The sequence below is a fragment of the Podarcis vaucheri genome (genome assembly GCF_965113315.1).
Source record: "Podarcis vaucheri genome assembly, chromosome: 1".
Classification (NCBI taxonomy): Eukaryota; Metazoa; Chordata; class Lepidosauria; order Squamata; family Lacertidae; genus Podarcis; species Podarcis vaucheri.
This window is the reverse complement of record NC_138759.1, coordinates 48130069-48143543: the sequence shown is the minus strand read 5'-3', so window position 1 is coordinate 48143543 and position 13475 is coordinate 48130069. Positions and strand designations below refer to the sequence as shown.

Below are 13475 nucleotides of genomic sequence, written 5' to 3'. Positions count from 1 at the left end.
CCACTGAAGCCACACCATGCCTGGCTCCACATTTGCCCTCCTCCACCCTCTGAACAATGGTGGGGCCCAGCCCCCTCAAGAAAACATTGGGGGGAGGCAAAGTGCTTATGACAGCAACTACTTCATGCACTTGTCTGTGTGCAAATGAACCAATTTAAGGTGGTTTGGTGGAGTTACTAAGATTAGTTGGTTTAAATGCAAGTACAGTGGTTTAAGTGGTTTGTGCTTGTCACTTGAGAGGCAATTTGCTTTGAAGTGGATGGCATCCACTGATGCCAACATATTAATAACTGCAACACAAAGTGCAATCAATGTTTCCAATTAATGAGACTTGGCAGCTTTTCCTATTTGCAGTGACTCAAACCATGATGCTTGATAAGTTTTAATCTTTTCAATATTGCAGTTTAAATAAAAGTCTGAAAATCTATAAGGCCTTGCTGGAAACTTTCAATCACTTCCTTTGTTTGGTTTTCAAATGACTCAGTACTTCCTTCCATATGTATATCACAAGCTGGCATCCAGTCTGATTTATATTTTGTATGAGTCCACCGGAGATTAAAATTCAAAAGTAAATAGCATGTTGATAGGAGAGAGGAGAAAGAAAGAATATTTGTGACTATGCTATTGCAAGAAGCAAACACTATAATTCACTGGCTTGTTAAGCCTTAAGGGAAGGCTGGAAAACAAGAAGCCAATATGCTGTGGGCAGAGCTCAGCATGGAGAGGGAAACAAAAAATAGAAAGTACATGTTTGCCTTAAACATAATTGATTTTATGTTAAAAATACTGAATTCTATGGTATCTTGGAAAAATTCCAAACTCTCTAATTACAGTATGGGGAAGATGGCAGGTTTGGGAGAGAAGAGTTATGTGGATTCATGTAAGCATCACTGCACCTTTTTATGTATGGCATGTGTTTTCAAAGGTACCCTCATTGTTTTTCTAACTTTTTAATTAAGGGCATAAAAGCAAAGCAAAACAGGATTTTGGATATAGTGTGATGAGAGCATATTTGTGGCTATGCAGAGGGAATTAACCTGGCCAATTAAACACCATTAATACATTGGTCGTGGCTGGGGAAATTTCCAGCAAGAAAGATACAGTCCTGAGCTGCTTGAGTCTAACATTACCCTGGATTTCTTCACCTCTGATGTGTCACCTTGGATTCCCATCACAGCAAGCAACAATAGGAGTGAACTTTACTTTCCTGAGACCACATAATGAGTTTACCAGTGCTTGGCTATGTTTTTCAATGGTGGGACACCAGGAGAAGTGATAATAAAAGAGTGACTCTGAGTATGTGTACAATGGATTCCTTTTGCTAATAAGTAACTACAACCAGGTCTCACACATTCTGAATTACAGAAAAGAGGTGGAGGGTATGCTTTCTGGGGATGTTTGACACATACCGCACCCCTCTGTTATTTAGAAAATTAAGCCCTGGAGTTCTCTCATTTTGCAAATAGCACAGGAAGAGGAGTGTTCAGTTGGAATCATTGTGAGGTGCCTTAGACCTAGTGAAACTGTAGAATCCTCAGAAATAGGGAAGAACATCACTTTTATTAGCGTTAAACATGTGAATCCCTACTCTCTTAATTCCTTAGTATTCATGCAACATGAACTGGGCTTTGCAAGCTGATGGAGTTATGAAGTGGGAACTGACTATTTCTGAGAATGCTCAGAGCACTCTCACTTCTCAAAGGGACCTATATAAAGGAAAACAAAAGCTGGCTAAGCTTCTATTTCTCCAGGTTACCAAGCATGGGAAACTAGAGAAAACCCCAAATGATTTCTGGAAGTATTAGAATATCTAATGGTAACATACATGATAGGAGGATAAGATCTGTCAGTGGAATGGACAAATACTGCAGTTCCTAAATTCTGCAATTATCAGATTTTACTTGTTTTGGAAAGTTCTCCTGCCGTACCTTTTAGGTAATAGAAGATTCCACAGTTTGGTTGGTGCAGTATTGTCTTTTGATACTAATCTCCTCATACATGACAATTCTTGGCCTCTTTCTATTACTGTGCTTTTCTCACCTTTTCCTGAACCTGTCTTTATGCTTCTTTATGCCCACACACAACCTTTCTGTAGAATGTCAGGTGTAGATATTTCCTCATGTCTGTGGATTTTTGTCCTTCAGTGTTTCATTTGTGTGTGCATGGTTGTTTCAACATTAAAAATAACTTATGTAGCATTTCTCTATATACAAAACCCTGTACAATGTTTCTTTATCTTCAAAGCAACACTATGTTAGGAGAGCACTGGTTACAGGTATGTGTCAGCATTTTATTGAGGCTATTTTATTTGTAAGTTGCTAGAACAAGAGCTGTGTGCCTTACTTTGGGAACTAACCTTAATGAAGTGGAACACAATAACTTAAGTTTGTGCTTCCTTTAATAGGCCATGTCTGCATTGCAGTAAACTTGTCTGTCTGATGTGGTGTTCAGTTGGATTGCTTACACTGCATTTGAGCAGGCTGTCTGCTTTTCTAGTGTGTCCACTAATTCTACTATTTCACATACATCTGGCACTAGGAGTGGACTAGACCCTGCATATCAGAAATACATGGGCAAGACAGGGTCAAGAAGGAAAAAGTGAGATGGGGCATGCATCTTATATCCAGGTGTACTCAACTCCTAAAGGCCTTCTTAAGCATCTTATACAATAACTTTCATTGGAAGTAAGTGCTATTGAAATTAATGAGATTTACTTGCAAATGAACATTGCTAGGATTGAACCATAGACCATTCACATCACATGAAATGACCAGATTCAGGGACACCTTTTTTTTACCAGCAAAAGCACAGAAAAAGAAATATATTTGTTCAGTTTACAGGTGCATGCTGTTGTTTTTGTGCAATAAATGTGCACCCCCCCTTGCATGCACCAACAGCCTATAATCCCTCAAACTGCCTTTCTGTCAGGGATATCATGGTTTTCCAAGTCATTGTGCACTCTTTTTTTACCTGTGAAAATATGGTGCTTCCCACACAGAAAGCATTCAGTGCTATTCAGATTGCTGTGTAGGATGTGGTTGCTTGAGTGCCACAGTTTAATATAGTGGTGAGCCACAAGTTTCCCCTCACTCTGCAGCATTTGTTGCATTTTAGTTTAAAATAACTCTTTAGTGACTGTATGGATCCAAACACATCTACTTAAACAACACCCTGGTTACTTCTCATGCCCCCCCAAATGCATGGATTGTGAAGTACGAGGAGGCCCAGGTACAAATCCCCCGTCTGTCATGAAACTTTGCTGCACAGCCTGGGCCAGTCACTCACTCTCAACCTAAACTACACCACAGGGTTGTTGTGAAGATAAAAAGGAGCTTATGTGCTACCTCAAGGTCCCCTTCTTGAAAGGAAGAATGTATTCTCATATTTTTAAAAAATAATAAAAATTTCATTTATTTACTCTGAAGTAAGTCCCACTAGGTCTGTGGTATCTGTTCCTGGGACATTGGAGCTTTATGTCTGTGTCTGCTGGTTGCTGCCGAATTGGGAGCAAGCCCTACAAATAGCAGCAAGACTTGCAGTGTGCATAGCACTGGGTTGCTGATCGCTAATCTGTGTGATGCTAAAGTACCCACCCGCTGTGTGTTCGTGCATGGCTTGATGGAAAAAGCCACTGCTTTGCACGGAGTCGCTGCACAGGAAGGCTTCTGTCCTTTTTTTTTTTTTGCAATAAGTTCCCAAGGACAGTCTCCAGCTGGATTTATGTCGGAAAAATTACGGGCGAGAATTTAGCAGCCGCATTAGCGATTATCAGTAGGTTGGCTGCATAGCCGCGAACCGGGAAGAAGCTGCTGGGGGCGCCTTTCCCCCGGCTTCGTCCGTAGAGCCACTGCTGCAACTGCAAGGGCGCGGAGCGTGCCTCGACTTTCAGAGCCGCTGCGGAGGACAGGCTACCGCAGCGACAACACCCTCCGGAGCCGAGCCCCTTTCCCCCTTTCCTTTGCCTGCGCTCGCAAGGCTTCGCGGTCCACCGCTAGGCCCGGCGCTTGGCAGTTGCCATAGTAACTGCCGCGGCTGCTCGGGTCCCCCTCTTTGGCGCGGCGCGCGGCGATGGCCGCAGCCACGCGGCTTCTCGCGAGAGTTGGACTGCTAAGCAGGCGGAGCGAGGCAAGCTTGCTGGGTGAGCTCATCCCGGGCGCTGGAGAGGGAGCGAGCAGCGGCTCACGCAGAAGCAGCAGCAACTTTGTTGGGTGAGTTCTGGGGAAGGAAGCAGGGAGGCAGGTAGCTGAGCGGGGCTGGGCTGGGCAGCGGGGGGGGGTACGGCTTCAGACCCCCCTCTTTCCCCCCACCCCACCTTCCTCTGCTGCCCCCGAGTGCGGCTGAACCTGACGAGACACGCGCGCGCGCACACACACACACACAAATATGCATTCACACATACATATTTCTAGTCTCCTCCGCATACTGACGGGGCAACGGCGACACACAAACCAGGACCCCCCCCCCCGTCCTCCAACCCAAGTCCTCCCCCCCACCAAATGACTCTGGTAGACGCAGCGGGAGGGAGCTGAAAACCTGAATGAAACGGGTGGAGGCAACACGCCCCCTCTTTCCCCGCTCTAATCCCACTTCTCCGAAAACCTCTGCTCCTAAAGCGCCTTTCCCCTTCCCTTCCCTTCCCTTCCCCCTTCCCTTTGACTCCCGAGACCTTGAGTTTTCTGTGCTATTGATTCCCACCCCGCACCTTGGCAAAGTCCTGCTGCTGCATGATGGTCGCCCCCTCTGTCCCCCAATTCATTAAACCGGGAGCCTCTCCTCTCCCCCCCCCACTTCGATTCATTGGAGAGAGAAAGACTCTCTTTTCAGCGCCCCCTGCCCAAATATTTCCTATATCCCCGAGAAATGAGCTGCACGGAAAGTCTGCGAGCTTCGCCTGCAACTGACCAGCGAGATTCGGAGCCGACTTGCTCACCCTGCCCCCAGTTTAAACAAGGGGGAAAAAAGAAGCAGCGGTATTCACTTGGCTTTCCTTCTCTCTCCCCCCCCCCGCCCCGCCTTCTGGTACTCATTGGATTAATCTCTTTTCCACCTCCCCCCTCCCAAAAAAAGAGAGAGTGCGGGAGGGAGAAGAGGACTCGTATTTCTCCCCAAACCTCTTGACCAAGTTGATTATTTTTCCTGTGGGTAGAACCGACAGGCGGTTGCTGTGGAAAGGTTTTCTTCCTCTGTGTTCCCCATCCTTTTTTTGGGTGGTTGGGGGAATGGGTCAAAAGAGTCAGCAGTTTTAGTTGTCAGCTTTGCTGTAGTTATTTTCTTCTGAACCAGTTTGGACACTGTGATAATTATTAGCTAATTCAAAGGTAATGCCGTTGGGGATAATCTGAATGTTTATAGTGTGGGAAAGGGAGTGGAAGAATGAAAGGTAGTTTCTTTCCCGGTAGTTCAGATAAGTGAATAGGGAATGCTTTAAAACTGGATCTTGTAGAACAGGTAGCTTTGAACAGGTTTGTTTTTAAAATAAAAATAGGCACACTTTTCCATTGTCTCCTGAGGCGTCTGGTTGCCAACAAAATGGATTATAAGTGAAGTAAGACTACATTTTATTTTATGTTCTAAATGCTATATTTTTAGTAACAGTTCTGCCACATGGTATGGTTTTAAAATTAATGTATGCATATCTATTGGATAATCATGGATTATGTTTATTGCTGAGGAGTGCACTTGTCTGCATTGGGGGGGGGGAATAGAACAGAAAATGCTTTTAGTAGGAAATTCTCCTTGTCTAACCTTGACTGCTGCTGTTCATTTTTTTCTGCTACAAATCCGGACTTTTTTCTGAATTCATTTTGTCCAGGATGATTTAAAAATCTGACTACTGATTCTTGGGTTTTTGGTGATTCTGCTAAGTGTGGGTCCTTGCAGTGTTACGATTTTCCTTTCGAGGTGTCAGGTTTCATTAGATTCCCAGTTTGTCTGTCTGGATGAATGAAGATTGGTCCTTCCTCTTTAAATTTTGCCTTTCATGATGAAACTGACCTGGAACCTCCTCTTTTCCACTGCTGTGCACATTGCATGCGGTGCATGTTCACTTTTATGGATTTAAATTGTAAACAAGCTTCATAAAGGATTTTCTTTTGGTGGTGCTTGTTGGTTGTGCAATAGGTGTCTCCAATTTCATATAGAGTTGGGAGTATAGCAGTTTATTTTTGAGCAGTGCAGTTCAACAGTACAGCTCCTTGTTCTGCCTTGTTCCACTTAAGTGGAATCTTAAGTTTCTGACAATAGTATTTATTGCAAAAGGTTTTCATTGCATTTATATTTCACTACCTCCATTTCCTAAGTTGGCCTTCTGGCTAACTGTCCAGAGGTTAACCAGGTCCAACCTTACTATATTTTTAAAGTATTTTGAAGAAACGAGTACAGTGATGGTCAACCAGCGAGAGCCTTGTGCACACACTATTCTGTTTGAGGAGTCCGTCTTTTTCCTCTGCATAGTAAATGATCACCTGTTGGGGGAAGGAAGCAGTTGAAGAATATCCAGGAATCACTTTTCCTGATCATTTGCTTGTTGTGTACATGGTACATGAGCACTTTTACATTTGTATGTGTGTTAAATATTGGTTGCCTGCAACCAGCAGCCTTAAGTTTTCAGTTACTCATCAAATTGTGCTTGCCTGAACATGTCTGTTCTTATACCCAATTGTGTTTTGCTGTGTTTATAGTTTGCCTTCTTGTTTTAACCAGTTTTTGCATAATGCAGTATAATGCCATTTAGATAGTATTCAAATTTTTGTTAAAGCATCTTGTCTCTTATGCTGCCTTTGAGAGTAAACTCCTTCAAGTCATCTTACAATAGAGGTATCAATTATATATGCAGTTGGGTTTACTTTGGGTCAGTTTACCTAAGCGGCTGAACAAAGTACTAAGTAGGTAATAGCTGTATCTTTTGTTTGAAATGTTGGTGATATTGGTGGTTCAATGAATTTTACTTCTGTGGTGGTGTTAGGTTTGAGCTTGGTATGTAGCATAGCTGTCAACTTTTCCCTTTTCTTGCGAGGAATCCTATTCGGAATAAGGGAATTTCCCTTAAAAGAAGAGAAACGTTGACAGCTGTGGTATGTAGACATTTGTACTAGCAGTTGTAGATTTGAATTTGGATTAAAGAAATATAATATGAATTGAAATAGCATGTGGCACTTCTTCTGTTATCCCAGCCCTGTACACAGCTCTGCATATGTGGAAATATACTTTTTTTTGACAATTTCAAGCCTACCCTCCCAACTTGGATTCAGAGCTCTGGGGAAGAGCAGGGTTGCATAATCTCTTACATAGGCCCCAGAGTGGATTGGTGAACCTGTGGCCCTCTATATACTGTTGGGACTGCAACTCCCATCAACCCCAGACAGCATGGCAGATTGTCAGAGATTATGTAAATTTTAGTGTGAAAACATGTGGAGGGCTACAGGTTCCCATCCCTTCCCTAGATAGAATATAGTTGAGTATGACTGGACCTCCCACGTAATGGTCAAATGTATTATAGTGAAATACTAGAACATTTATTTAAAATGTTTTGTTAAAACCAAGACAGTTACTTAAAAACAACAACCCCACTTTCAAACAGTTTATGAACCTACTTTGTAGCTGATGTATACCACTAATATCTTAACTAGATTGTATCAAGTATAATTATTATTTTTATTTTGAAACATGTTGGATCTTATCTTTATTTATTCTCTTCTTACTATGCCTTATTATTCTGTATGTTCAACTAGGGTTTCATTTTTTTTTGTACAGTGCATGGTGAAGGACAAGTTGTAAAGCTGGAAGACAGCCATTGTTTTAGACAACCTACAAACTCTGAAAGAGGGAGAGAGAGGATTGTGTCCCCCTTGAATTTCTTTTGTATCCATCCTCATTTATACAACCATAGTATGTCTCTTCAATGAGAGAAAGGGGCACAGATTTCTCCATAGCAATAGTATAGGCTTTACACCAAGGGACTTGCTGCTTAATATTCACTGCTTACAGGACATTCAGGATACCCCACTGAGATGCAGAAAAAGCTCCTGTGTTGCTTTAAAAAATGTAAATCCTGCAGGTTGGTCGCTTGTCTAACAACTATTTTCTTACCACCACCTCTAAACTATTTCTAGTGAAAGTTGGGATTACTTTTGGTATGTCATCAAAGTACTTTTTGGGTGTTATTTAGCTATTGCACCATGCCTCTGTTTATAGAAGCATCTATCACTTGACTCCAAGTATATACTTGACTCCAAGTATATACTTAGATGTACTGAATTTTTCAAATATAGTGGTGATTCATACCTTGGGTTTCCCCCCTATTAACATCATTTCAGAAGTTTTATTTTTAATTCTTCAGAAATTTGGTATATAGTTTTGTAGTGTTTTTGTAAATGTGTGTGCATGCTGGATTTCTTTTGATATCATGCTACTGTCAACTAGGGGGAAATGCCATGCTCCTTTGTATATTAGGTAGGGGGAGATTCTATCACAGGGTTTGTTGGCTAATTTTCTATATTGATAGTCCAGTCTGTCATTTTTAAATCAGTTGAATTAATTCAGTTTGAAAGGATCCTGAATGTGATGTTCCATGGGTCTTGGTAGATCTGGATATATTTTTTATTTTAAGAAGGGCAATTGTGTATTAAATATCATCTTATAATCAGATGAAAATGTGCTGGATTGTTCTTAGTTTCATGTTTCCAGGGAGATATGACTCAGTGACTTTGCTTCCCAAGAATCTCTGTTAACGTAAGATTCCCCAGTTGATACATATTTATAAATTGTTGGCTTCATTTTGATTCTCATTTGAGATAGAAAGCTGCTTTTTAAAAAGTAACTCCTTAGTGAATTGGACACCAGCAAGTGATAAAAAATAAACTTGGTGATGATTGTTCATACTGTTAATTAATTATTTCAATAGCTATTTATTGGTACTAAATATGGGATCTTCTAGGTTGCTCTTCTGATTTTAGTTCTCTACAATTGCATCATGGAATTAACTTTCTTCACTATTGTTGGTACTCATTAGTGGTTTTTTTGTAAATATTTTTTTATTAATTTTCACAGATATTAAACAATAAAATAAAGATACAAAAAACAAACCACAATCTAACATTTGAACTTCTTATAAGGAATCCCCCTATTTTACAAACTTTCTTTTGAGGTTCTTTAAACCTCAAGACTTCCTTCCACCCCCTTCTACTGATTCTTTACATCTCCTCTGCATTTTCTTATCATTTTTATCCAATTGTTACTCCTTAACATTTTCTAGTTCAGTGTTTCCCAACCACTGTTCCGCGGCACACTAGTGTGCCGCGAGATGTTGCCTGGTGTGCCGCGGGAAAAATTAAAAAATTCGAAAGATTTTTTTTTTTAAAAGTCAAATTTTCGATTGGGGCGCCGTCACTAGAAGACCCCTGGGGTTCCCTCCCTCCCTCCCTCTCTGCGCCTCCCTCCTCCTCCGGGGAGGCCCTTCCTGGCTCTCGGCCAAGGCTTGGCGGCTGCCACTCACTCACTCGCTCGCCCACCCGTCCCTCCATCCCTGCACCCGGCCTCTCCCCCTCCGTCCCCGGCGCGGGGGCTGCCGGGATCCGTAGTCCCCTCGCCCTTGGGCTACGCGCCCGCGCGGGGTGCGCAAACTACGTTTCCCAGCATGGCCTGGCGGGCTGGGCGTTTTGTTTGAAGCGCTCTTCTCCCGGCCATGGAATGAGCGCGGCGGCGGCGGCCGGGCGGGCAGGGGCTCTTCCGCGCAGACCCCGCGCAGCCTGCCTGCACCCCCACGGAGATCGGGCGGCAGGATGGAGCCCGGGGATCCCTGCGGAGGCGGAGCGGCGGAGGCTGCCCCCCAGGTAGGGCTGCGCCGGAGGGGACGCATCGGACCGCGGGGAGACCCCTTGGCGGGCGTGCAAAGCAATGCATGCGTGCAGGCGTTGCATGGAGTGCAGTGCAATGCAATGGCAACGCGGCGCCCTGCATGCATGCATGCAACTTCCACCGGCGCTCCAGACTTGGCAGGTGAGGGGGGTCCCCAGTGGGCGGCAGAGAGAGCCGGGAGGGCGAAGGGGAGCCGGGGGGAGCAGCGCTGCTCCCCGAGCCGAGCCCGGGGGGAAACTTCAGCGTCGTTGCGCCGGGTGTTGGAAGCGGAGGCTGGCGGGGGCCCCTCACCTGCAAAACCTGGTCACCTCTCATATATTTCGTGCATTGCATTCATCGCCCGCTTTCTCCTCCAAGGAGCTCCCGGGGGCGCGCGTGGTTCTCCCCGTGTTATCCTCGCAACAACAGCCCTGCGAGGTGGGTCAGGCGAGTGGCCCAAGGGAGCACCCAGGGATTGTCCTGGCCAGGTGGGGTGATTTGAACCCTGCTCTCTGCCCGGTCTTCGTCCTCATTGAGCCCCCACATGTGCATGACTGTGCATGACTGAGGTTTTGCCCCTCGTCTTGGCTATGGTGTGAGTCTGTGCTGTTAATTAATGGGGTTCTGCCTTCGGAGAAGATGAGCCAGCCCTCAAGGAGGTGATTATGTAATTTGCTAGCAATTCATGTCCCTCCCGGCGTGACGCTGCGCGCTGACGTCACGGGGCTGTAATGGTGGTGTGCCTCGAGATTTTTTTCATGAAACAAGTGTGCCTTTGCCCAAAAAAGGTTGGGAAACACTGTTCTAGTTCCTTACTGCTTACAAGTACTCATTAGTTTGTGATAGCAAAGGTTTATGTAATGGTGAATCTTGTAAACATCTCATGTAACCCTGGAACTTCCCAGATCACCTATTCAGGGTTACGTCCCTGGAATTAGATGGTGGAAAAGAAAGATAGAGCTGTGTTTCATCCACATATTAATGCTACCTCTGCTCAAACTATCAGTTGATTTCTCTCTGTGGTTTTATATACCTGTTGAAAAGCATGAGAACAAAGACAGAACTAGGGCTAGATGTCCAATTAACCCTAAATATCCATGGCCAAGGGATGGAACAAAAGTCTCCCAGCACCATATTCTGGGTTTTTAACCCCAGAAAGGGACCGTAGCCATTATAACACCGTGCCTCCAAGTCTCATCCTAGAGAGTCGCACCAGAAAGGCTATTATGGTCAATGGCATCAGAAGCTGTAAAAGGTCCAGAAGAATCGGTAGACTCACCCTCCCTCAGTCAAATTTCATGGCATAAGTTATCTGATCCAAAATTCATTGGTTCAGGTTATAGCGGGGGGGGGGAGGGGGGAGAGATTGAGCAAACAGATTCTAACAAACAAGCTAAAATAATAGAAAAAGCATACTAAAACACATGGAGAAGAACACATGAAATATAAAACATACATGCACACGTGGCATGTATCTCAGGTTGCAAGGCTTTCCTGAGTTGGAAAACTATTACTGCAAATTTAGCTGTATTCAGCATGACAGGCAGTTGGTGTGAAGGCATTTTGATTCCTTCACAAATGCTGGGGAAAATGTGGTTTGGTTTCCATTTCAAAACAAGTTTTTCTTTAAGTGAAGATTTGATTTAATCCCCATGCTACCTGGAAATATATGTATATGCAATGATCTTGTTGAGAAATCTAATTCTACCCACCAAACTATAATAAAAGTGGGCCACAACCATTAAGAAGGCCAAGTGTTTGAAACAATTTTTAATATACTTCTCTATTAAAGAGAACTCCCCCTCTCACTAAGAACCTAACTCTACAAACCTGACTAGGCCACTTCTAAGGTTTGATGAGGCTAATTATCCTTCTTCCACTCATCTTAAAAGTCCTTAATGATATTAAGAATAATGAAGAGAGCTGTAGATTGAAACATGTTTGGATCTGATATTTTTCTATTAATGCTTGATATCCAGTTCTTGAAAAATGTTCTCATCACTTAACTGTCATCACTGACAGTGTACTGCTTTAATTTCTGATTAATATAAATGATAGTTGTATGACTGTAGCTGGATGGGAGAACCCATGCTTTACATGCGAAAGATCCCACATTCAGTCACTGGGATCTCCACTTAAGGCTGGGAATTATTCTTCTGATCTGAAACTCTCTAGAGAGCAGTTGCTCATCATTATGATAATACTACAGTGATAAGTACTCAGGTTAAGTACTTACCATATTTTTCGCTCTATAACACGCACCCAACCATAACACACACGTAGTTTTTAGAGGAGGAAAATCCGTAGGCATGCCACCCGTAGGCATTTCCTCCATAACACGCACAGACATTTCCCCTTACTTTCTAGGAGGAAAAAAGTGAGTGTTATGGTGCAAAAAATACAGTAATTCGTTCTGGAGGTCCATTCTTAACATGAAGCTGTTCTTAACCTGAAGCACCACTTTAGCTAATGGGGCCTCCTGCTGCTGCCACGCTGCTGGAGCACAATTTCTGTTCTCATCCTGAAGCAAAGTTCTTAACCTGAGGTGCTATTTCTGGGTTAGGGGATTCTGTAACCTGAAGCGTCTGTTACCTGAGGTACCACCTTATAATCAAGCAAGATGGACAAATGTTCTGACTTGGTATAAGGCAGTTTCCTGTTTTCCCATTTGGTAATTTGTCAGTTGGAGAATAATGAACACATTATTGTTCGTCCTTCTATTTATGCTCAGTACCTGTTGTCTGTGACTTTAAACCAGGGGTCAGCAAACTTTTTCAGCAGGGGGCCGGTCCACTGTCCCTCAGACCTTGTGGGGGGCTGGACTATATTTTTGGGGGAGGGGGGGAGAATGAATTCCTATGCCTCACAAATAACCCAGTGATGCATTTTAAATAAAAGGACATATTCTACTCATGTAAAAACATGCTGATTCCCGAACTGTCTGTGGGCTGGATCCGGCCTCTGGGCCTTAGTTTGCCTACCCATGGCTTAGAGGTTTATTTGCATAGGCTCCCCTCGGAGCTGCAGTATTCCATGATCAGGGTTCTGGTTTTTGGAGAAGCCCATAGCTGTACAGACTTTCCATCTGCAGAGGTCCACACATAACATGTAGATGTCAGGATAGGGCCAGGAAAGGCCATTTTGCCTTATTGGTGGGGCCTCACTCCCTATGAGGACCCCTCCATGTTTTCTAAAATTTGAAAGGGACATACTATATTTGTGCTAGCAGAATTCTTGATAAGTGCTGAGAAACGGGTTTGGAAGTACAGTGGTACCTCGGGTTACATACGCTTCAGGTTACATTCTCCGCTAACCCAGAAATATTACCTCAGGTTAAGAACTTTGCTTCAGGATGAGAACAGAAATTGTGCTCTGGTGGTGTGGCAACAGCAGGAGGCCCCATTAGCTAAAGTGGTGCTTCAGGTTAAGAACAGTTTCAGGTTAAGAGCAGACCTCCGGAACGAATTAAGTACTTAACCCGAGGTACCACTGTAAAAGCTTAATGCTTTTTCAGCTAAGGATTTTCTGGTTGGCTCTTTCTGCTTATCCATTTTCTGCCAGCTGTATCCTTTATATATGCCTGCCCAGACACACTGTGCCCCAGAACCCCACTACCCATTTGCTAATCCATGACCTTTCCC

At 43.8% G+C, this 13475-nt stretch overlaps 1 protein-coding gene across 8 annotated transcripts in view; it reads left to right on the top strand.

Annotated features, from left to right (window-relative positions):
* Window positions 1-4082: 4082 nt before the first annotated feature.
* The window catches only part of SIPA1L1 (signal induced proliferation associated 1 like 1), a 157357-nt gene continuing 147964 nt past the window's right edge, over window positions 4083-13475 (top strand). For 4 of the 8 annotated variants that reach the window (XM_082223348.1, XM_082223347.1, XM_082223345.1 and 1 more), the window contains exon 1: window positions 4083-4208. The gene's annotated coding sequence lies outside the window, so the exon portion shown is untranslated. Of the gene's footprint in view, window positions 4209-5138; window positions 5319-13475 lie in introns of those variants that run through there. The other 4 variants (XM_082223343.1, XM_082223341.1, XM_082223344.1 and 1 more) reach the window with 3 other exon arrangements.